We start from the raw sequence: 23,302 nt of genomic DNA, 5'->3' as shown, positions 1-23,302 counted from the left end.
CACGAGTGGGGAATCTCTGGCCCACAGGATGAATTAGGCCCCCAATTGGCTCACTAGCTCATTTTGGGCAAGCCATGCTCTCCTGCCTACACCTGACATCATATAGGACATCAGGTGTGGGGCGAATGAAGCCACGGCTCGGCCAAAGGGGTTTGCAACCACATTGCTTTGCAAACACCGACAATCAGCTGATTGCTGGGGCTTGAATAGTTCAGGATTTGCCCTGCCCACCTACCCAGCTTGACACACTGGTTGTGTGGGAAATCAGGATTAGCCTGCCAATCCACATAGAATTGCAGCCTTGTTTCCTTGTCAGTGCCCAATTCTGTACATGTTTACTTAAACATAAGGCCCACTGAATGCAGTGGAGCATGTTTCAAAGTAAGTATGCATCAGACTGCAGCCTTAGAAGAATAAAACACGCCAAAGTTATTTTTCCTGTTTTATTATCTCTGACTCACCTGCAAATAACCTGGGTCAAATGGAGCCCCTTCAAACAAATGACGTGTGTGCTTGACACACTCCAGAGTTTTATGTTTATATTCATCTCCACTAGAAGTTGTGTTTCAACTCAGGTCAGCTGGATCTAAGTCACTCACCAAAGCCAATCTTTAATTTGTTTCACAATGATGAAACAACCCCTGATAAGATTCCGCTGCCTTGATGTTATTTCCATTGCATTGCATTCCCTGCTTGAACAAGCCTCCTCTGTGGAATATATATATCATTCCCCCTAAGCAACTATCTTGCTCCCCTCTTAGTTTGTCTTTTAATTATTATTTAAATTATTAATTGCTATTAATCCTGAATGAGTTCATGACGGGGTCTACCTTTAAACTCCTGGACCCCTGCCAAGCTGTGTATATATAATATTCCTTTCGTCATAAACCAGTCCTTGTAGCCCTTCCATAATTTATGGCTGCTTTTCTCTGAAGTACCTCAAAGTTATCTGAATAAATTCTGAGGCTGAAAAACCACAAAAGATTCAGCAAAGGAAGGTGAGTGACTTCAGAGTCTCTGGCTTGAAGGAGGGGATTCTTTAGGAATGTCAAGAAAGCGATCAGAGGCCATTGGCTTCTTTGAACAATCAACATTACTGCAAGGCTACATTCAGACATGGGGATTGCTGTGTTTAATTTCCCTGGATGTAATACTTTCCCAGTTGCTAACATTCCTTTTACACTGCAGTACCTGCTGCATTATGGAACTGTGGTTTTCTGATCAATATGCTGCCATGTCATGCTAAATCGTAAAACTATGGGAAACAAATGTATGCGGAAATACTGCCCCAAATTTTGTTTGGTGATTTTCTGGATCAGCAGGTTTGCAAACAGACTTTTTTTCCCCCTCCTGGAAGCAGTTAACATGAAAATGAGCCACTAAACTTCCAGTAGTTTCCGCTGGACTTCCAGAAGTGACTTCTGCATTGTGTGAAAGATTGCATAAAAGGCAAAACAAAACAATTAGGTGAGGAAATGTCAAGAAAGTGGAATAAAGTGCTTTCTGAACATAGCCTGTGTTTTGGCAGAGGCAGGAATGGATAAGTATATTGAGCCCATATATTAAGATCATCTTCAGAGTCTGTCCTCCATGTGCCCCCACCATCCATGATATAGTGACCAGTGACCAGAAAGAGAGTCCTTCATTCACAGTACCCCATTTGTGGACTTCCCTCACCTACCTGGTACCCACATCTTTTCAGCTCTAAGTCAAAACCTGTCTAGTTTAAATTAGAGCTGAGAAGATGTGGGGCTCTCCCCTCCCCATTTGATCCTCACCACAATCCTGTGAGGTAGGCTAGGCTGAGAGACAGTGACTAGCTCAGTGGTTCAAGAACACTCAGTCAGTTTCACGACCGAGTTGGGATTTGAACCCTGGTCTCTCAGGTCAAAGTCCAGGACTTTCACATTTCTTGGCATGAGGTGTTTGAGCTGTTGTTCTGTTCAGTGCCTATTTGAATTCTCCCTCTCCCTCTCTTCCTTGTATTCTTTGTAATTTGCTGGATTTTATGTAAACAACCCTGGAGGCATGTCTGAAGGATAATATATAAATTTAGTAAGTGAGTAAATCAATGCAAATGTAGGACCGTTCTGACTTCCTTGTGTAGACAGACAAGCCGTGTCTCATCTTTCCTCTAGCTGTGTGGTAGCTCTCATCAAATAGCTGTGGAAGAAACCCCCTGTCAGTGGAAGGGTGCTGCCATGGCTATTCCCAGATCCACCTGTGGGATTTTGGGGTCACCATGTTGCACATATCTCCATTTCTAATGGCACTGGTATGCTAATAGGGCATCACTATCTCCTCTGAAACAGCAAGTCTGCCCATCCTCACCCTTCTACTAGCAGTGAGGATGTGAGAGACATCTACGAAGAAGCGATGGGACCTGTCTAGGGCCATTTGGAGGTGGTTCGGCTATCTAGTTTGCTTACTCAAAGGAGAGGATGCTTTGCACTCTTTGTTTATAAGAATGGGGGTGGTGGAGCTGCTTTGATATCCTGTGTGAGCTGTATGAGCTGATCTGGTATTGAGCATATGGTTACATGCCTAGACAGATAGATAGCGTGAGCAGTGTGTTTCTGTGTAGTGCAATTTATGGAATCTGCATCTGCAGGGACAAATGCACTATTATTGAAATCTTGGGTTCAGAGAAGCCTGTCATTCCCCCCCCCCATCCGTTAACAAATACAGTAACATTTAGTCTATAACTATGCGGGAGAAATAATAAAAATAGGATTCTCCTGATTCACCTTGCATCTACACTGAAGAGTCATTGGCCTTGTTAAAGGAGGGACGGGACCTAACAGCAATTCTTTACTCCAATGCCTTTCAAGTGCCCTCCCCTACATAATGAATTGCTTGAAAATTGCTGCACATCAGCATCAACACCATTTTTAATTTGAATTTGCAACACTTCTCAGCAGAGTTCTGCGAATCTTTAGGTTGAGGAAGGCTCTAAAAGTTAAGCAATATCTATGGTTCAAGACAGCCAGTGTGGTGTGGTAGGTTTAAATTTCCACACAGCCGTGAAGCTCACTGAATGACCTCAAGTTAGCATCACAGTTTCTCAGCCTAATCTACTTCACAGGGCTGTTGTGAGAATAAAGTGAGAGAGGACCCTGTGGAGATAGCCCTGAGCTCCTTGGATGAATGCAAAGGCAGGAGACCAATGTGACAAACACCCTGCTGCAAAATGATTGCTTTCAAAGCCCTTCGCTTTGCACCTTTGGTGTTTCATCTATCCTGCCTGCATCGGAGTGAACATGCATTGGAGGTTTTTGCTGATTGATAGGAGGTGAGATAAAATGCTTTAGCCTGGCTGTGCGGGCGCAGAAGAGTGTCTGCCTGTCACCTGGTGTTTAGACAATAAATCACTTGGATTTACTCTCCTCAGGACACTATAAGGCTGGAAGTGTAAACAATGTGGCTGTGGCAGTGATGGAACATCACAACGACATCACAATGGGGGCAGCATGTCATGTGTTGACTCTATGAGATGCATCCAAGTTGCACAGGAGTCTCCAGGTAGGGTATCAATTAGCAGGATGTTGGGGGAACTTGGAGAGGGAGGAGAAACTACCCATTCATGGGGCCACATTTTATTTCAGTTTTCACCTGCTCCAGAACGAATGCAAGGGCTTCTGATCCAATTTTGTTTTGTGCTCCTCTAAGCTCGCAAAAGTTGATAAATATTGTAGAGGCTCAAGCAAATGCATAGCATGCGTATGTTGAGAGCCTTCCTTTCCCTGGAGCCGCTATTTCTGAAGCAAATGAAACAAGAACTGTGTTAATAATCCTACTTGGCACTTTTAATCTTCAAAGAACTTTGCAGATTTTAATGAAATCACTTGCCTTTCAACAAACTCAACAAGAGAGGTGGGGAAAATATAGAGAACATGCAGAGACCCCCCTAGAATGAATCTGAAAGTGAAATTCGAGAGACACTGGGTCTCTTCCTTTTTTTTTTTTTTACCCATAATGTTTTATTGATTTTCATACAGTTCAACACATTCAATTCAGTTTTAATACAACATTCCCTTAGCATTTTGACTTCCCATCCTTACTTCCACGATGCTTTTGTTCAGATCCTTTATCTGCTACCATAAATACAGTACCTTTTTCTAAAACATATATCCTACATTCCTTAGTCCCACTCATTCTTTTGCTTATAGGCACTAGGTCTCTTCCAAGGGGTGCAAAGACAAGACTTCCTTGCCAAATGCTAGTTGCATTCCCTTCTCTTGGGCTACGTTCGCACTACATGTTTAAAGCAGTATGATAGCACTTTGAACACTATGGCTTCCCCAAAGAATTCTAGCAGCTGTGGTTTGTTAAGGGTGCTGAGAGTTGTTAGAAGACCCATATTCCCCTCCTAGAGCTATATTTCTCAGAGTGGTTTAACAATCATTCCCTGTTCACAGTGAACTCAAGGAAACCAGCAGTTTCATGAAGATGTTCAAAAACTGTTGGAGGTAAGTTGGGTCATTGCAGGACTCCATAAGCCAAAAAGATCAGCTGAAGTTGGAGTCTACCAACATTCCCATTCTTGGACCAATTCTCCAGGCATGATGGGAACTGCTGCACAATAACATCCTTTCATCCCGTCCCAGATAAGTGGAACCTGAACAGGTGCACTACACACTACAAGAGTCCACTAAATATGGTAAAAGAAGTATGAGTAGATGATTTATTTATTTATTTGCTTGCTTGCTTGTTGCAGGGCCCACTACTAGTAGTAGCAGCAGTCGTAGCCATGGCTGTGTCTGTTCATATGGCCGCTCTGTTTTTGTGCTGAGTCAGCTGAGGACATTTCAACATTTGCTTGTTTTTTCTACTTACGTGCAGTTCACACATCCTTCTTTGCCTCCCATAGCTCTGGCTGTGAAGGCGCAATTGTGGCCTCATTGATTCTTCACCTCCTGGAATTGTCCCACATGTGCCAGTGCAGTGTCAGAATCAATATCACAGGCTTCGTGCAGAGACTGTGCTGGGGCCAAAAGAAGCAATTTGCTTACTGGGCAGGTTGCAGTGAGATAATATTGTGTCAGGAGGTGAGGTTGCAGTAAGAGTGGCAATAAATGTTTCTTTTCCTCAACAAGGAGAAAGAGGGGATTGATCAGCTTCAGCTTCAGATCCTTCTAGAGATAAAATGTAACTGGAGGAACAATAATTTCAACTTTAAGGGGAAGCCCTTGCAGAGCTTCACATCCCTCACTCATTGAAGGGGTGGCAGTGGGGCAGCATTTCGCCTCAGGCGGAAAAACGTCTTGGGCTGCTCCTGCTCTCTGGCAAATCAATCTGAGCTTTACTCACAAGTGGCTGTTCGCAGGCAGGAAGTGTAGAGTGCTATCTGGCCTCTTTCTGTGTTGTCCAGCTGCCCATCTCAACCCGTCGATTATGCTGATCCAACACTGCTGAAGGAAAGATCCAGCTACGTATGAGCAATATTCTACTCCAAGGGCTGCAAAGCTGTGCACCCCTCTACTCATTGCTCACTCAACCACAGCATGGTGCCACTGCACAGCTGTTCTGGGTGTTCACTGGGTAATACTCTGGCAGTGCCAGCTGGGCTGAACTGAGACAAAGATCAACATGGGAAACAAACTACGGTGGGTATCACCAACTGGAACAACTGCTTCAAAGTAATGAAGCACATTATTACTGTAATGCACAAATACAGCACAGAGGAGAAATGGTGAGGAGGACTTCCACTCAGGCTTGGCTCAGCATACCTCTCCACATCAATCAATCAATCAATCAATCATTTTCATGGGATTGTATATTTTAATTATATTTCAATGCTTGTGTAGTAGGCTTCTAAGTTATTTGCAAGTACAAAAACCAATTTTGGCATTAAGCCATCTATAATGTATTATTTCTTTATATACCGTATTTTTCGCTCTATAACACGCACCTGACCATAACACGCACTTAGTTTTTAGAGGAGGAAAACAAGAAAAAAATATTCTAAACAAAACAGTGGATGTATGATTTTTGTGGTTCATGCTGTGGCCACAGACATGTAATCTGACGGTGAGTTTGGGGTAGCCCAACGCAAAAATCCTGAGGATCCATGTGGATCTGTGCTTTGTAACCACGTTTTAAGTGGGGAGGGAAGGAAAAGCACTCAAGGGACAAGGAGCATGCGTGGGGTGTGTGGAGAAGGATGCTGCTAATAATGCAGAAGAGGGGTATAAGGGGAGAAGGCTCCTCTCCTCTCCCGCTTTGCTCCTTTAAAACAAGCAGGCTCTGCTTCTCTCCCTCCTCCCTGGCTTAGAGAGCTGAAAAGCTTTTCTGCTATTTAGTGACCTGAGTGGGGAGGAGAGACGGACAGAGAGCACAGTTTAAAGCAGCCAACCAGACAGGAGCCGCTTACACCTGTGTAAGCGGCTCCTCTCCCGCTTTGCTGTTTCAAAGCGAGCCACGGAGGAGGGAAGGAAGGGAAACCATGGATCCTCTGCTCACGACTGCCGCAGATCCCCCCCCGCCACCCGTAGGCATTCGCTCCATAACACGCACAGACATTTCCCCTTACTTTCTAGACGGAAAAAAGTGAGTGTTATGGTGCAAAAAATACGGTATTTTCTAATTGCAATGTGGTGTTGGAAACAGGAAGTCAAATGCATATAATAAACACATGTGCATGCATCTTTCAATATGCAGCCCCATTTATAGCTGAGAGACACCAGGGCACACCAAAATGTTGGTATCCTTGCTGAATGGGGACATCTGGAATACATGCTTTCATTCATATAGCACTGGCATATGATGGCCCTTTAGCATAAGATAAAAGCTAAGATTTTTGCATTTGTTACACTCTTGGAAAGTTTGCCCAAAATATGTGGAAGCCATGCAGCAATCAGGGATGGGGGAGAAATTTGGTCCGGTTCACATTTTAATGCAAATCTAATTCACAGTTCCCAAAACAGTAAGCAAAATAAAATAAGCTTTGCTTTAGTACTTACACACAGCGAAGGATACCCTCCATTGAGGAACTGTTAACACTTCACTGGTATCTTTGCATATTCCTGGGAAAACTCCCATTCATGCAAGTTTTGCCTGTCTCCGCTATGTGCTTCTCCAGTGAGCATTTAGCTATATAGGAATCATGGCTACAGATTTTGTTCTATTTTTGGGCCATGTCTTTGAATGCCTTGCATTGTGGTGTACAGGAAAACAAGAGAGGCGCACACATGCTTCACATGCTGGAAATAGAAATTCCACATTTATAGGCTGCTTGTTGCTTTCTCACAGCTTCTGGCATGCTTCAGTCTGCCAGTCACAGTGAACACAGTGTCCTGGGAGGGATGATCATTGTGAACAGATGGTCCCACGAGGGACAGACAGATGGCCCAGAGACTGGAAGCTTCTAGGGATTTTGATGGAACAGAGAAATCAGGCCCTATTTCTCACTCCAGGGTTCCATGCTAGGGACAGGCTAGAGCCCACCTTCCCCACCTTCTCACCTCCAGCAACTTCTTGTCATTTGTGCTATTTAGTAGGAGCTAGTTAGTGCTGGTGCACTAGATCCCAGTAGTAAAGCAGGGCTCACCCTTCTGCTCTGCCTGTATCTTCAGAGCAGAAGACATTTAGCCCAGGAAACAATGCAATAAGCAAGGAAAGCACTTTGACTAGGGGTAAAAAATCATTTCTTTGGGTTTCCCAGGTAGTTCACAACATTGTTTCAGACTACCGCCTTAGCAGTGCAAGCCACTTAGTATTGAGACCAGAACCCCAAACCTTTCTGTTAGTCACTCCTCAGAATTTCATCTCAAGCTACTTGTTCTCTTCCTAGGAGATTGCATGATCCACATAACTCACCAGACTTGGCATCAGATGTTGAATTCCTCATATCTCTTTGAAAAGGGGGAACATGTTTCTGGCTTTGAAAACAAGCTGGGTGGGTCAGAGCTTCTGGGATCTTAATTGGGGCATTCAACCCATGGCAATTTAATCTCTAAGGGGTCTCCAGGGGAGAAAAGAATCAAATGGCTCTTAGGTCATGCAGCTGCAGCGCAATGCAATACTTTTGGACACCTGCTGCTTTGATTGAGAATTTGGGCTCTGGCAGTCCTCACTAGGGATGGAAGGTTCTCTCAGCTTTGGTTCTTTCCATTTCTCTTTTCCCTAATCTCAAATTCAGTTCACATTTGTGTAGCAACTAGTGTTAAAAAAACCACACCCCTTATGTAAATTCTTTAACATTTTAGTGCAATTCAGCAATTAGTATCTTGCGGAGCAGTCAGGGGGGTTGTCAAGTGAAGTAAGCAGTCGGGCAGAGCCCCCACAGTACCTAATGAATGCTTTTAGACACACATTGGTTGGAGAGCTGTATCACAACGTTCAGGTAAGTGCAAATTTCAAAGGATGGCTGTGTTTCAATTCTCATATGGTTTCAGAAAGTGAAGATTTGATCGTTCTGTGAACAGAGTCAGATTTCTTCCCCATCTCTAGTCCTCAGCTTCTGCTGGAGGTTATAAGATCTAAGTTAAGCTATTGCAGGGACTCCGACATGTTGGAAGAGCATTGGCTATGCCTGGGAGCTGTCCCAGGTCCTGAACTTCTGGGTCCCCTGCTGGTCCCAGTCTTGTTCTCCAACTCTGTTAAGTGCAATGCAGAAGTTGCTTCTGAGTGACTCTAGCTGATAGGCAGTACCCATGAGTTCTAGCTTACTGTTCTGGAGGCATATAGCCTATCCAGAAGAGGACATAGGGCACAGCAAATATGCACAACAGGTCTGCTGCTTCATGGCTGATGGCAGCTCTCTTTCATCTTTGTTTGCCTCCCTTCTATGTCCAGCAAGAAAAGAAAAAAGAGGCAGGCCTCTGGTAGACAAAAGCAGGAAATGAAACAGAAAACCAATTGCAAGTGTACAGAAAGAATATATAATAGAAATAAACCACAAATAACAACAAACAAGAATAGCACGTACATCATGCGCTGGTGCAAATTGATGTAACACACAGTAGGACACAAACAAAGCAAATGCTCAATATGCATGTACAATAATTATGAATTCACTAGTTAATATAGTGATTTTACAGAGTAATTATAAATTCACATGCTGGATATAATTGTTTGATGGATAGCCTGCAAAGATCCATTTTGAGAAAGTCTTCAGCATAAACCATCCATGTATTATGAGAAGAACGACAATTGGAATCAAATATGAGGCATACATTTATTTATTTTTTGTTAAATGTGGAATTTATTCCCCCAACAATGCCAGCCACATAGCATTGTGAGTTGAGTGGTAGACCTCAATTTTAGTGCCTCCCAAGACCTCAAGCCAGGAATATCTGCTCAGACACATGGGCACCCTTACTAGTCAATCTATAAGATGATTTTTCTTATTTCATCAGTAACTTTTTTTGGAACAATTGTTGATCTTATATTCACCACCTTCAAGATTCAGGCATTTAAAAAAAAAAGTTCATTAGGGCAGCACTTAATGTTTACAATCAATCAATCAATCAATCAATCAATCAATATTGTATTACTGTGAGGCAAAACACAAGCCTATTTCACTGGTCTTTGTTGGGGTCAGTTTATAATAATCGGGCAGTTGTGCCATGACAAAATCCATATGCAGTTTGGTGTGTGTGTGTGTGTGTGAATGGGTTCACAATTGGCTTACAGGGCACCATGTTGGCAGAGCACTATGATGAGGCCTCATAGTGACATTTACATATTTGCCCCAGGGTGACTGGACCAAGTGGCAAAACAGTTGAGGGGAACCCCTCCTCACAGACCCTTGGGATTCATGATGGAGATTCCTCAATCTCCACCACCATTATCAGCTACAATCATTACTCCAGGTTTTATTGTTGAACTAGAGCTCCTATCAGCCCCAGCCAGCATGGCCCATGGTCACAGATGATCAGAATTGGCACCAAAGATTTTGTGCGCACCAGAGTGTCCATCCAGGTCAAGACTCTATTGTCCATAAAACCTCCGCTTTACCTTGCTACTAACCCAACTGGACATTGATCTCTTAAACTATATGCAACATAGCACTACATCTATGGTTCCATCGGGATTTTCCTTTAGCAATGGAAACTTTCCTCTCACTTCCCCCTGCATCCCTCAAATTTGTTCTAGGTTCCACCCAACCTTCTGGAGTTCTGTCTTCAAGTACTGCCTCTTGACTCAGGAAGTAACTATTTGCACATTATCAAGGCTTCATTTTTCCTAGGTCTGCTTCTGCCTTCCTTGAAGCAGACTAGAGTGCCCTGCCACACTGTTTGGGAATTGCTGGTGTGTGTAGTGTGAATATGCAGAGCCAAACTACCAGCTAACTCAGAGTATCCCATTGCAAGGCACAACTGCCCAGAGGGTATGGCTTGTGGAGGATGCTTACTGTGGCCACAAGTGTGAATTCCACAGGATCTTAAATTTCTTTGACACTCAGATTACATTTGTAGTTTTCTCGCTTGTTCACCTGGCAAAAGAGACCTGCATCCTCCTTCTGGCATGTATATATGCAGACATTCTTTAATCACATAGTTGTGTTTTGTAAATCTGGCAAACATTCTCACCTTGCAGCATAAAAGAACTCAGACATAAAATTTAGACTAAAAGCTGTTCTAAACCAGGTCTTCTTTCCTTTGCTTTGTCAATCCAAAGTGCATTAAAATTAAACTCCTGTGCTTCTCGAAGCTGCCTCTGTTATTATTGGAACTGATGCACATTTACTATAGCCAATCTATTTTTATTTGAACCACTTATGCTGTATGAAACCGAGCATAATAACTCGAGTCAATACAGATATATTTGTTTTTATTTAAACTTATAAGTGTGCTAAAAGCAACAAATGTTTTCCCCACTGAAAACCAATACAGATATATAATACATAGAGAAGATATGCAGCAATCAAAACAGTGGTGTCCAGTTGCTCCAGGGGCTGTTTTAAGAAACCATTGCATCTTATTTTGGACAAGTTTAGGAAACCAAAGTTAGCAGAAGCTGCATCCTGAGTGCAGTGAGTGGTATCTGGAGTTGGTCCCTTTTAGTAAAGCTGCTATGAGTAAGCAGGGAACTACTCATTACTAGGAGAACTAAAACCAGCAGGGGCAATTTCATGAGATCAGCTTGAGTCTGAAGTAGGAATTCAGCCTATTACACCTTGGCAGAGAAAGACCTTCTAGAATTTGTGGAAACTGTTGTGCAGTTTACCTTATGTTCACATGAATATCCTTCCATTTAGTTAGGCCATGCATAGTAATCAGTGGTGCACATGTGAGCACACTTCCCCCCACAGCAAGTGATCCTAGATACACTGTGCAACTTTCACTTTTGATAAGAAAAATACTAGTTCACTAGTTGCATATTGTTTCCTAGGTGCATTGCATAGATCCCACCCCTTCTGAGGTGTGCTCAACTTCCACTTCAAAAAGACTGTTCTAGGATGGGGATGGAGACATGACTTAATTGTGCATGGTTCCTCAGATATTATTTCATTTATTTATTATATGCATTAATATTCCATCCTGAAGGTGTGGACCAAATAAATAAAACCAAAAAGAGACCATACAAAAAATAAAACCAAAAATTGACAATAGAATTTAGACCTTGACCAGTCTGTTCATTTGGTTTTCCATTTAAAATCCTCTTTTACCTTTTACCTATAGCTATTATGCTGCTCAGAGCGGATGTCGATAACATGAGGGCCACCTCCAGATATTGTTGAAGTTCAACTCCCATTAGCTAGCATAACCAATGGTCAGAGATTATGGGAACTCCATACCTTGGGCTTAGAGAGACGCTTAATAAAACCATAAAACTGTAGAGTTGGAAGGAACCTTGGTTATCATCTAGTCCAGTGGTTCCCAATTGGTTGACCATGGACCCCAGGGGGTCTGCGTAACCCACCCATGGGGTCTGTGGCACCATTCACATAACAAAATACCACAGAGATATCAAAAATTTCAAAATAGGGGATCCGTGGCTTGACTTTTGCAAAACAGGGGTGCTCAGTACTTAGCTATTTGGGAACCACTGATAAAGCCCAACTCCCTGCGATGCAGGAATCTTACATGGTCCCCTTACATGGTCCCCCATACTGGATCCCATGGAACTCCCTTCCATTAGAGGCTAGACTGGTCCTCTCTCTACTTTTCTGTTGCTGGCAGACAAAGACAGGTCTTTGGCCACTAACTGCCTGTTGTGAGAGGGTCTGCTGTTGTTCTGTTCTGTTTTGTTTGTGCCTTTAAATGGCTTTTTCAGTGCTGATTTTTAATAGGGGGAGGGAAGATGTTTATGCGTATGCATGTGTGAGGAAGTGTCAGTGAGGAAAGGCATGGTTTGCGCCTCTGGATCAATCCACATTACCCTCAGTTTATAAAGATTCAGCAGCAGATTAAGTTCTGATGTTTCCACGTCTCATTTGGCCTGAACCCAACAATTGACACTGATCTCATGTGATTTTTTTTCTCAGCCCTTTAGAAGTCTGATTTCCAAGCCGTCTCCCACCCAGGTGGTGGTGGGAATGCCTACTTTAGAAAGGCAGTGGAGTTTCCTAATGTGTTTTCACAGCAGCTGCTCATGGGTCCCTCCTGCTGTGAGTCAAGAGGTTGCCCTGCAAAGTTGGATGGTGTAAAGGCTTCCATTGCTGTGAATCTTTGCCTCTCATCTCTGCTGCTTTCACACCTCAGTGGATCTCATTCTTCCTCATGCCTTCACCACTTATATTAGCATTTCTTTCTCAACCAAGGAGCCTGGCATTCAGATAACGCCATATTCCTTTGTCCCAAATCATTCTCCGTCTCCTTCTCTCCATGTTGCAGTGAGCAAGGAATACTCCTGTGTCAAGTTAACCATGAGAGACCAGGTCTGAGCAGTACAACACGAGGAAAAGAAGGGAGACAGTGTCTGAGTTCTGGCATTAATAACACCCAAACCTCCACCAATACAAATACAGTGAGCTGCAATTAATCCTGTGGCTAGCAGGGATCCGTGCCAACACAGAGTCTCTTGGTGTCAAACTAAATCTGAATCTCACATTGACCGTATTGGGCATTGTTCTTCTTACACAGTAGCTAAGTGCTGGTGCTGGAGGATTGGGTAATGCTGGAATGGGGAAGCTGTGGCCCTCCAAATGCCATCAGATTCCAAACCCCGTCTGTCTCCATCAGCAGGGCCTATAGCTGAGGATGAGCCACAGGCTCCCCATCTCTGATGTAGCAGATGATGGGAATGACATCTGCATGAGACCCTGGAGGGCAGCTGCCAGTCAGAGCAGACAATGCTGGGTGGATGGACAAATAGTCTGGGTGGACAATGCTAGGTGGATGGACAAATAGTCTGACCTGGTATGAAGTCATTTCCCATGTAATCCAAGCTATTCATAACAGGAGAGCAGAACAATCAAAACTGTAGGAAAACAGCATAATTTATGTCAGGGTAAGTTATTCTGAAGTCACATACACCTATGACACACTCCATTTGGCTGTGAGGCTACGGTCAGCTGAACTGAGCATGGCAGAGGGAAAGCAAGCCTTTAAAATAGGGGTTGATTTACACCACCCCTTTTGCCAGTGTAGCTTCTACTAGGTTGCTAGATTATGTGACCAAGCTCAACAGAATATGGAAGAGGGGAAACGGGGGGGGGGGGGCAGGGCCCCTACAATATTTTCATGGAGGGGGATGGGCCCCCACAAAATTCCATGGTGATCCTCAAAAGGATGCGTCAGGACAAAGATGCTTGGCCCTGCGGCGTCATTTGGAGTCTTGCCAGAGTGCCCTCCCGGAAGGCGCTCTGGTGATCTCTACCTGGGATGCATGCGAAGAAGCACCTTCACTCTGTGCATCCCTTTGACTTCCACACAAAGGTAAGGCAGCTGGCAGTGGGTGAGGGATGGTGGGCTGAGTTGGCCTGGCATGGTTGGGGGGAGCATGATGTCATGCTGCACCACCATGATGTTGTGGGGTGGGGTGCATTGGTGCCACAGAGGGGTAAGTCTCCTCCTGCGCTGTCGCTCCCCCCATTTTTGAGACTTCCCACAGCCTAGGCTTAGCGAGTTTTAACTGGCCTATGCTGACATATCTCTGGCTGAGTTTGGACAGCATAGCCCTTGTTGGTCCAGACCCAGTCAGAGATCTATCTATTCCAAACTCCACTCCTCCTGCTGGATCTTGGGTCTGGATTGCTCCCTGATCTCCACCATGTCTTCTCTTTCCCTCTGTGTTGCAGTGACCAAACAATGCTTCTTTGTCAAATTCCAGATATGGCTCTCCCCTTGAATCTTTAGGGGCAACTTTATGCTGAGTTTTCCATTACAAAAGGAGGAATATTATGTCAAATATTTACTAAAATACGAGCTTCAGCAAAGGGCATATTTTGTTGCTATACCCCGCGCTCATTCTTCCTTTGTAAAGTCTCCTGCCCATTCTTTTCATTTCCTGCTTCCTTAAAGGAAACAATGGTATTCCCTACAGTGCAAAAAAATCTGGTAAGTTTACCCAAGAGAGATTCTATAGCAGGGCGGGATAATGTCATCAACACTGAAAACTAAAGCTTCCTCTTCTTGTTCATGCCTGTCTTTTTAGCTCACTTTGGCTTACCCATTTGCTCCCATTTTTGCAGTCCTCCCCTCCTTGCAAAAAGAAAAAAAAGAAGAAGAAGAGAGGATCTTTATGAAGGAGAGTATTTATTTGAAATGATGAGAGGAAGCAAACAAGATAAAAATGGAGAGATAAGTGATGAGACGGGATTTCAGTCCTGGCCTAGGTTTCAAGTGAACGATTGTCAATACTAATAACATAAACCTAACTGTGAAGGGGACCCAATACACAGTGGCTTGGGAATGCTTACAGACATCTGAAAATTTAATCAGAGGGTGCCATCAGAAATGTAGCCAGTGTGTCTGGAATTTGGGTTTAATGCATTTGTTTGAAATATTTTACATTGGCGAGGGGGGAAAGAGCAGGAGATATTTGCATGAGATGCAGTTGCTTTGCTGTGTGGGGAGAAAAAATGTGTCTTCTGTACAACCATAGAAACAAAGGAGAGATAACTCACCTTGCATTCCACGATAGTTGTGCATGGTCCATGTGATGAAACTTGGCCACATCTGTAAAATGGGTAAAGGTAAAGGTAAAGGTTGTGCGCTCATCTCACTCTAAAGGCCGGGAGCCAGCGCTGTCCGAAGACACTTCCGGGTCACGTGGCCAGCGTGACAAGCTGCATCTGGCGAGCCAGCGCAGCACACGGAACGCCGTTTACCTTCCCGCTGGTAAGCGGTCCCTATTTATCTACTTGCACCCGAGGGTGCTTTCGAACTGCTAGGTTGGCAGGCGCTGGGACCGAACGACAGGAGCGCACCCCGCCGCGGGGATTCGAACTGCCGACCTTTCGATCGGCAAGTCCTAGGTGCTGAGGCTTTAACCCACAGCGCCACCCGCATCCCGTTGTAAAATGGGTACCCCCCCAATAAGATGAGCACTTCAGTTCAAGCGTAGCCAAGAACCACTCACTTTGACCTTGAAGCCCTACAAGCTGCGTATTACCTCCAAGTTTAGAAGCTGCATACCGCTGAACACTAGATAGAGGGAGCCACAACAGGGCAAGGCTCTTGTTTTCATGTCTTGCATGTGGGATTTCCTGGGGCATGTGGCTAGTCACAGTGTGGTAGGATCCAGATCAGGGTGAAAGGTCTTTAACCCTTTCCTGCCCTGCTGCAGTTTTGATTCAGATCCATCTTCCATACTTTCTATTTGTTTTGGTCAGAATACTCATTGAAGCATATGGGAGATTCCCTCCTTGCCTTAGCGCAAACAGAAGGTGCAGGGGCCCTGATCTTGATCAGGACTTCAGTGGGCGGGCAAAGGGTTCAACCTTCTAGCCCTGGGCCACCTGGGCCAGCAATCCAATTTTAAAAATCATTCATGTGCTTGCTAACCCTTGGCTCTGAGGTCACACCATGGAAATGCATAGCTCTTGGCTGATGAAGTGTGTCTGGTGGGGCTGCTACTGACATCTGCATAGTGCTGACCCAGATGCTCCTCAGACTCAAGTACTGTCATGGAATGTCAGGGCTCTGAGGAACAGGTGGAAGAGATGTTTGTATCTGATATGAGATACAAAGGCAGTGGAATTTGCTCCCAGCACCAGTCCCCACATGGAAGCAGCTTAAGGTCCAAATAGTTTCCTGTTGCAGAAGATAAGGCTTAGTAAAATAGTTCCAGACATAGATATATAAAGCTTGTAGGCTTTTGCATGCAGATACATGCAAGTACAAAGAATCTCCATTGTTCTAAATACACTCCAGCAATTCAGGACATGACACTGGACATGTAACACCAACAGACTGATAACTCAAAGAGTAACTGCAGACTAACAGACACTACTGAACTGACAGGGATTAATCACAGATATAGTTAGGGCACTGGGCCGTTACCATAGCAACTTGCTTAGCTGACCTTTCACCTATGATTAGCTCATCCATGGGATGATTTATGTTCATGAAGGAAATTAACCCCTTCTTATGTCAAGTTCATCCAGCAAAAGGTAGTGGGGGCAGAGACTGATCTGGGGAAGAGGGAGCAATTTATGGGGTTTTGTACCTCCCGTGAGGCAGGAGCCAGAGCTTGAGGATGGGGAGCAGTCTGAGCAGTCAGAGATGAGGGAAGAGGGCAGGATGTGCCAGGAGCAGAGGGAGAGACAGTGTCTGAAGGGAGGGGGGTCAGCCGAACCCACTTGGCCCCCTCCCCTACTGTCTCCCAGGACCAGGAGGGACTAGAAGAGGCAGGCACAGCAACAACTTTAGTATAGGAGAAGTCACAGGGTGCTTTCACTCACTGTCCCAATAAATAACTAAACTACCTGCTGTTTGTCCTGCTTGGACTGTGGCTCAGGACAGGAACATCTTCATAGTGCCAGTTTGCATTTCTTAGTGCAGAAAGTATTGATCTCATGTGTAAAGATTCTTTTCTATTTGGATTAATACAGGAGGATTCTTGAAACTACTAGAGGCTTCTCTGTGTGAGAGAAACAGAGGCAGAAGGGTTAATGATTGTTTGGGTTATACCTTCTGGGAAGCTGCTTTGAAGTAGTTCTCTTATCTCTATTCTGCAGAGTCATGCTGACTATAAATATAGGCCAGAAGGAGCCTGGACCTTTTCTCTTTCTCTCTCTTCCTTCTGGTGTGGTGTTTCTGTTTCTGTATAGTGTTAAGGTTTAGTCTTCTAAGTTTTGTAAGTGCTGCAACTCTGTATGGACTGAGTCAATCCTGATTGTATTGGATTTGATAAGCATTACGCTACATTTGCCTTCAGCACACGTAAAAGCTCTGCTGGATGAAATATTGCCTCTGGTCTATTTTTTTGGAAACCCTGCCAAACTCTGCAACGTGTTTAAGTTTTTTCCTCCACACGTATGACACAGAGTGCTGAACTGGGTGTTCATTTACTATCTGGTGCACCTTGTACTGCTCAATGATAAGTGTGGGATTTCCCACTCAGACATTGGTGTGGTCCTTCCTTGACCCTCCATGAGAAGGTACTATCCATCCGTTTAACCCCTCAGCTCTGGATGGTGAAGAAAGAAAACTACTCTGAAATCTAAATGTTAACTTTGCAGCTCTAAGAATAAATAGATAGATAAAATCCTCAGAAACCTAGTAGATTTCTAGGCCTGCACCCATGAAAAAGTGTTGTTGACATTAAAGGCTCATTACCTCAAAGAGGAATAAACAGAAGTCATTTATCATCATCATTATGATGATCATCGCCATCATCATTAGCGCTGCCATCTTAAAGTCAATCTCACACTTGTCGTTGGACGGAAGCAGATTTTAATGTGTGCTTATCACAATTGTACATAGTGAGGTTTTGCATGCAACAGATTACTTTGTGACATTGAAAATAAGTACATTTCATAAACAGTAATGGAGCTGAAACACAGCTTGATCCCAGCAAGGTACACAAAAATGATTAGAGCCTGAAATGAGAAATTAAGTTTCTTTTAAAACAAAGGACACAAAAGTTATTCACTGTGGTAAAGCTAAATGAGAATGTGCTTATAAAAAAAGTATCTCCTTCAGTGACTTTCCCCCATAATGTCTCATTGTGGCTCAGTGGATAAAGTATATGGATTGGGGGGGGAGGTTGTCCGTGAAGCTCAATCAGTGGCAAGGGCCAAGACACAATCACTCAGAACTAGCCTACCTCACGCAAGCTGGCTGTGAGGTTAGGTGAAAACTTTAAAATGTACTATACAAAGAAGGGATAGTAACATGAGGAAGGCATTAGCTGCAGGTGTGATGACTTTTTTTGCCTTATGAGTATTTAGAGGGCTTGTCCTATCATTAGACAATGTGAGGCAAATGCCTCAGGCAGCAGATGCTGGGGTGCACAGTGGAAGGCAGAACTGCATTTGCTACATAGCATCTCCTGACCCACCCTCCAAACTAGCCCGCTGCTTCAAGTGTGGCGGAAGACACAACACCTTCATCAGTGTCAAATAAAGATTCAGCTGCCAGTCCAGTCAGCTTCTCTGTGTGGAAAAACAAGAGTTAAAACCAACAATGCACAGACAAGAATTTCACTGCAATGTTGTGAATGAAAGCTTTGATGCATGAAGGAAGTATCAACAATAAGTGCACCTTCCTGAGTTTGCAGGCAGCCTGAAGTGGAGACAATTTGTGAGTTTGGAAAGGATATGAGGTGAAAGGGTATTGTTCCTGAATGTGCAGCCATTAGATCCATTTTAAATATTTGTTTATTTTTATTTAACAGGATTTATACATTGCTTAATCATCAAAAGCTCTAGGTGGTTCATTGCTGCTTTTTTAGGCAGTGAGGGGGGCGGGACAGGGATAAGGAGGCAATTATGTACTCCTATTCGTGTGGCATTGTGGTCAGAAGAGGTTCATAAGTCCTTGTTTGCTAATGTGTCCAACTGCATGCCAGGGTATAATTCTCGACAGGGGCAACATGTCCTGTTCTACTGCTTAAGGTGATGCGCCCCCCCCGCCACTGCCCCAGCACTGCTCTACCCCGCTGCTGCCTCCCTTACCTGAGAAGTGTTGCAGTGCCTGTGAAGCAGTGATGCTACTGCCAACGGTTTCTAGTGATATCTCATGAGATCTCGCCGAAATCTCATGAGATCTCATGCACTCAAGTTCTCGTGATATTTTGTCAAGATCTCACGAGATCTTACCAGAAGCCAGCATCACTGCCAGTGCCACTTTTCTGCCCATGATGGAAAAGGCTGGAAGGGTGGGGGCACTGCTTCATGGGCAGGCCAGCCCTGTTTCTTGGACATATGTCAACTAGAGAGATGAGACGTGAGCACTGAAGATGGGTGGAAATATTTGCACCAGTATTTCAACCCACTTATGACTATTTCTTAGGAGTACTTTGACTTTCTGGTTATCACAAGATATAAAAATGAAAATAATAGATGCTCTTAAAATACACTGCCTTGTTGAAAAAAATGTTAGTTTGGTACATTCGTAAGTTAACCTTTGAATCTTCTTAAGTGAATCTCCCCTTGCAGATCCAAAACTCTCTTTATGCTTTCCTTCTAAAACCTGAATCAACATGTTTGGAAGCAGAGCCATGGGAGGATGCAAAGCTCTGTTTTGTGCAAGTCTGGTAGCAGGTAAATTTGGATTTCCCTCTAACTTCCTTTCACTTTTTGTTACGGCTGCTATGCTGCTAGATCCTTAGTTTGAGGTATGCTGGTTCACTTCCTTATCTTACTATCTTGACAGCACTACTTCCTGGTTGTTGGGTCTCTTCTCATTTCCTGCAGATTTGCAGAAGAATTAGAAGAAAAAGATGAAGTGAAGCAAGTCAGAAAGCAAGTGACAGGATAGAAGTAGCTGTTTCAAGAGACACAAACGTGCTGCCACTTTTCTCTCTCTTCACACTGTTATCTATAGAGTGCAATGAAGCCCCATCAGAGACAGGAGAGACACAACTGTTAGAAAAACTGCAGAGCAGGTAAAACATTTGCCATGTCTTAGAAACATTGAGTCATAAAGTTAGGAGGGACCCAAGGGTCATCTAGTCCAAGCCCCTGCAATGCAGGAATCTCAACTAAAGCATCCATGACAGGTGGCCATCCAATCTCTGCTTAAAAACCTCCAAGGAAGGAAAGTTGACAATGTTCCACTGTCAAGCACTTTTTAATGTCGGAAAGTTCTCCCTGATGTTCCATCAGAATCCCCTTTCTTGGACCTTGAATCCACTGGTCTGAGTCCTACCCTCCAGGGCAGGAGAAAACAAGCTTGTTCCATCTTCATGTGACAACCCTTAAGATATTTGAAGATGGCTATCATATCTCCTCTCAGTCTCCTCTTTTCCAGGCTAAACATACCCAGCTCCTTCAACCGTTACTCATAAGGCTTGGTTTCCAGACCCTTGATCATCTTGGTTGCCTTCCTTGGCACACGTTCCAGCTTGTCAACATCCTTCTTAAATTGTGGTGCCCAGAACTGGACACAGTATTCCAAGTGTGGTCTGACTAAGGCAGAATAGAGTGGTACTATTACTTCCCTTGATCTGGACACTATACTTCTGTTGATGCAGCCTAGAATAGGGTTAGCTTTTTTTTTGCTGCTGTATCACACTGTTGACTCATGTTAAGCTTGTGGTCCACCAAGTCTTCACATGTACTACTAGTAAGCCAGGTGTCTCTCATCTTATATTTGTGCTTCTGGGTCTTCCTGCTTAAGTGCAGAACCTTACATTTGTCTCTATTGAAATTTATTTTGATGGTTCACTTTTCCAATATGTTTAGGTCATATTGAATCCCGATTTTTCTATTCTGCAGCTTTAGTTACCCCCTCCCAATCTGGCATCATCTGCAAACTTTATGAGCATCCCCTTAATTCCTTCATCCAGGCCCTTCATGAAGACGTTGAACAACAACGGGCCCAGGACAGAACCCTGCGGCACCTCACTTGTCACTTTTTCTCAGGAGGGCGAGAAACCATTAATGAGCACTTTTTGGGTTCAGTCAGTCAACCAACTACAAATCCACCTAACAGTTACCTCATCCAACCCAGAGGCAACATGCCTCTTATATCAGTTGCTGGGGATTTCAAGTGGAGAGGGTGCTGTTGTGCTCATGTCTTGCTTGTGAGCTTCTCAATGACATCTGGTTGGCCATGGTGGAAATGAAATGCTGGACTAAATGGGCCATTGGTTAAATCCAGCAGGGTTCTTTTTATGTTCTCATGAGCAAGCAGGCTACTGCAGCCAATACTTTTTTTTAAAAAAAGAAAGAAAGATAGTTTAAGGTTTGAGCAGCAGAGAAAATAAAGGAAAGGTCAGGATGGTGCTGGATGGTAGTGCCAGAGTTGCAGAAGTGGAAGAGCAGCTGAACGCCTAGTATCCCTCAGGGAAACAGCAGTGATTGAAAAAGGCAACAGCAGGCAGCTCAATACGGGTGGGTTTGTTTTCATTAGCAACAATCATGATAATATTTCTCTCCATGCTCCACTGCCTTTGTCCTTTTTTCTTCTTTTTTTTCCTAGAGTGAGCATTTGGAGTCAGTGTTTCTGCTATAACTAGGTCAGGGAGCCTAAGTAGGTCATGTTGTCTTTCTAAACGTGGTAAATCTGGAAGTGAAGCGAGGAGGAATGGCCTGTAAACAAAAGACAAAGGGCTGGGCTCATGCGTATATGTGCAGGCAGGAGGGCAAACCCAGAGAGATGTGTCATTGGAGCCTGCCATCATCTACAGCTTGGGATGTTATGGAGAGAATATGGAAGATGGGAAAGGAGACAGAACATGGAAGGTGCTAAGGTGCCACGTGAGCGAATCAAGGGTAGTCAGGGCAGGAACAGCATTTGCAAAGTCTGGGCCGCCTACATTGAGCCATCAAACAGAGATTAAATCTCCATGCCCAAACTAGTCAGTAAGTCAAAGCCAATGGGAAATTGGGATCCAGACGCTGGTCATTGTCCATGGGGCAGTTGTGGAGATTGGGAAGGTACAGGGGGAAGACTGGTACTACTGACACCCAGGTGAATAATTCACATTCGGGTCAGTATATTGGAGAGATAAAGCAGATGTCCAGAAAGGAAGGATCATGGCTCAGTGGTAGAGAGCCTCTGCTTTGCATGCAGAAGGTCCCAGGTTCAGTTACCTGCATTTCCAGGTGGGCTGTGAGAAACCCCAGCCTGAAAACGGGCTGCTAATTAGTGTGGACAATACTGCGCTGTATAGGCCAGTGGTCTGAATTGGTATAAGAAAGCTTCCTATGCATATAGAAGAGCCATTGTAATGCTGGAATAAGAACAAAAGGACAGCAGTAGGAGCTTCAGGAGGAACAATGAGAGGAAACCTCAAAATTATTATTCTGCAGTATTTATACTGGGAGCAGCCAATCAGTGCCCAGACTGCAGCCAATTCTGTAGTGCTTTCTGTTCTCGCATCATATGCCTGTAAAGTATGAGTAACATACCCCTTCATGCAACCCTGCATCTGACATGGACAAAGAGCTGGTAACCAACCAAACTTTCTTTAAGGTTTTCGTCAGGCAATCTCTAATGCTCCCAAAACATTGGAAAACATTTAAAAACAGAAACGAGAAGCATTTCAGAATGCAATGTTGTAAATGAATCTGAAAATATCCAGTCCAAGGGCTTCTGCTTGTCCCATGCTTTCTAGACATGGCTCCGAGTGCTTTTCTGTTCCTCCTGCCACATTCCCCGGGAAAACCTGCTCTTTAGTGCTGATTTGGAGCAAACATCAGTCTGTGAAAAACCCGACTGACATTTGCTACAATTCAGCAGTAGTGAGTGGGTTTTCCCTTGGGAAAGTGGTGGGACAAGTGGAAGTCTGGATAAGTCCGAAGTTACTGAAGTCCTGGCAACAATTGGCCTCACTGGGAAACAGGTGTGGGTAGGTGGGAGTATCTAAGGAGAGACCCAGCACTGGAGTGTTCATTATACAGCATACAGTGTATTGCCATTCTTAGCTAGGGAATGGGGGAAAAGTCAATTCATATTTAAAGCTGGATCTATCTCAACTGCACTCATAGCTGCCAACGTTTTCCTTTTTTTAAGGGAAATTCCATTATTCCGAATAGGATTCCTCATAAGAAAAGGGAAAAGTTGACAGCTGTGTCTGCACTTTCAGAAACAATAAGCAATTTATTTATTTTTTTGCAATGCAGTTTTCCAGCCACGTAATGTGTACAAAATATGTATATTAAAGTAAAGCGGGGGAGGGGGGGACTTTGGCTCCATGAGATAGATTATTATCAGGATTGGCCTTGCAGGACAAATTTGACAGGTGAGTGGGACCACTCAGTCTCTCAATGATATGATTTCATGTGATTGACAGAGGA

General features: G+C 44.1%; 1 long non-coding RNA gene across 2 annotated transcripts; it reads left to right on the top strand.

The window, feature by feature from the left end:
• Positions 1-3,549: 3,549 nt before the first annotated feature.
• On the top strand, positions 3,550-21,960 carry LOC308476430. 2 transcript variants are annotated; one of them, XR_013985893.1, is made up of 5 exons: positions 3,550-4,660; positions 18,733-18,766; positions 19,554-19,600; positions 19,884-19,944; positions 20,777-21,960. It is a non-coding gene; the product is annotated as an uncharacterized lncRNA (long non-coding RNA). The 2 variants fall into 2 exon arrangements; XR_013985892.1 differs by lacking the exon at positions 19,554-19,600 and having other exon boundaries at positions 19,818-19,944.
• Positions 21,961-23,302: the final 1,342 nt, after the last annotated feature.

The sequence above is a fragment of the Podarcis pityusensis genome (genome assembly GCF_964106645.2).
Source record: "Podarcis pityusensis genome assembly, chromosome: 1".
Classification (NCBI taxonomy): domain Eukaryota; kingdom Metazoa; phylum Chordata; class Lepidosauria; order Squamata; family Lacertidae; genus Podarcis; species Podarcis pityusensis.
Note: the sequence above shows the minus strand (reverse complement) of the source record. Positions and strands in the feature narration are given on the sequence as shown.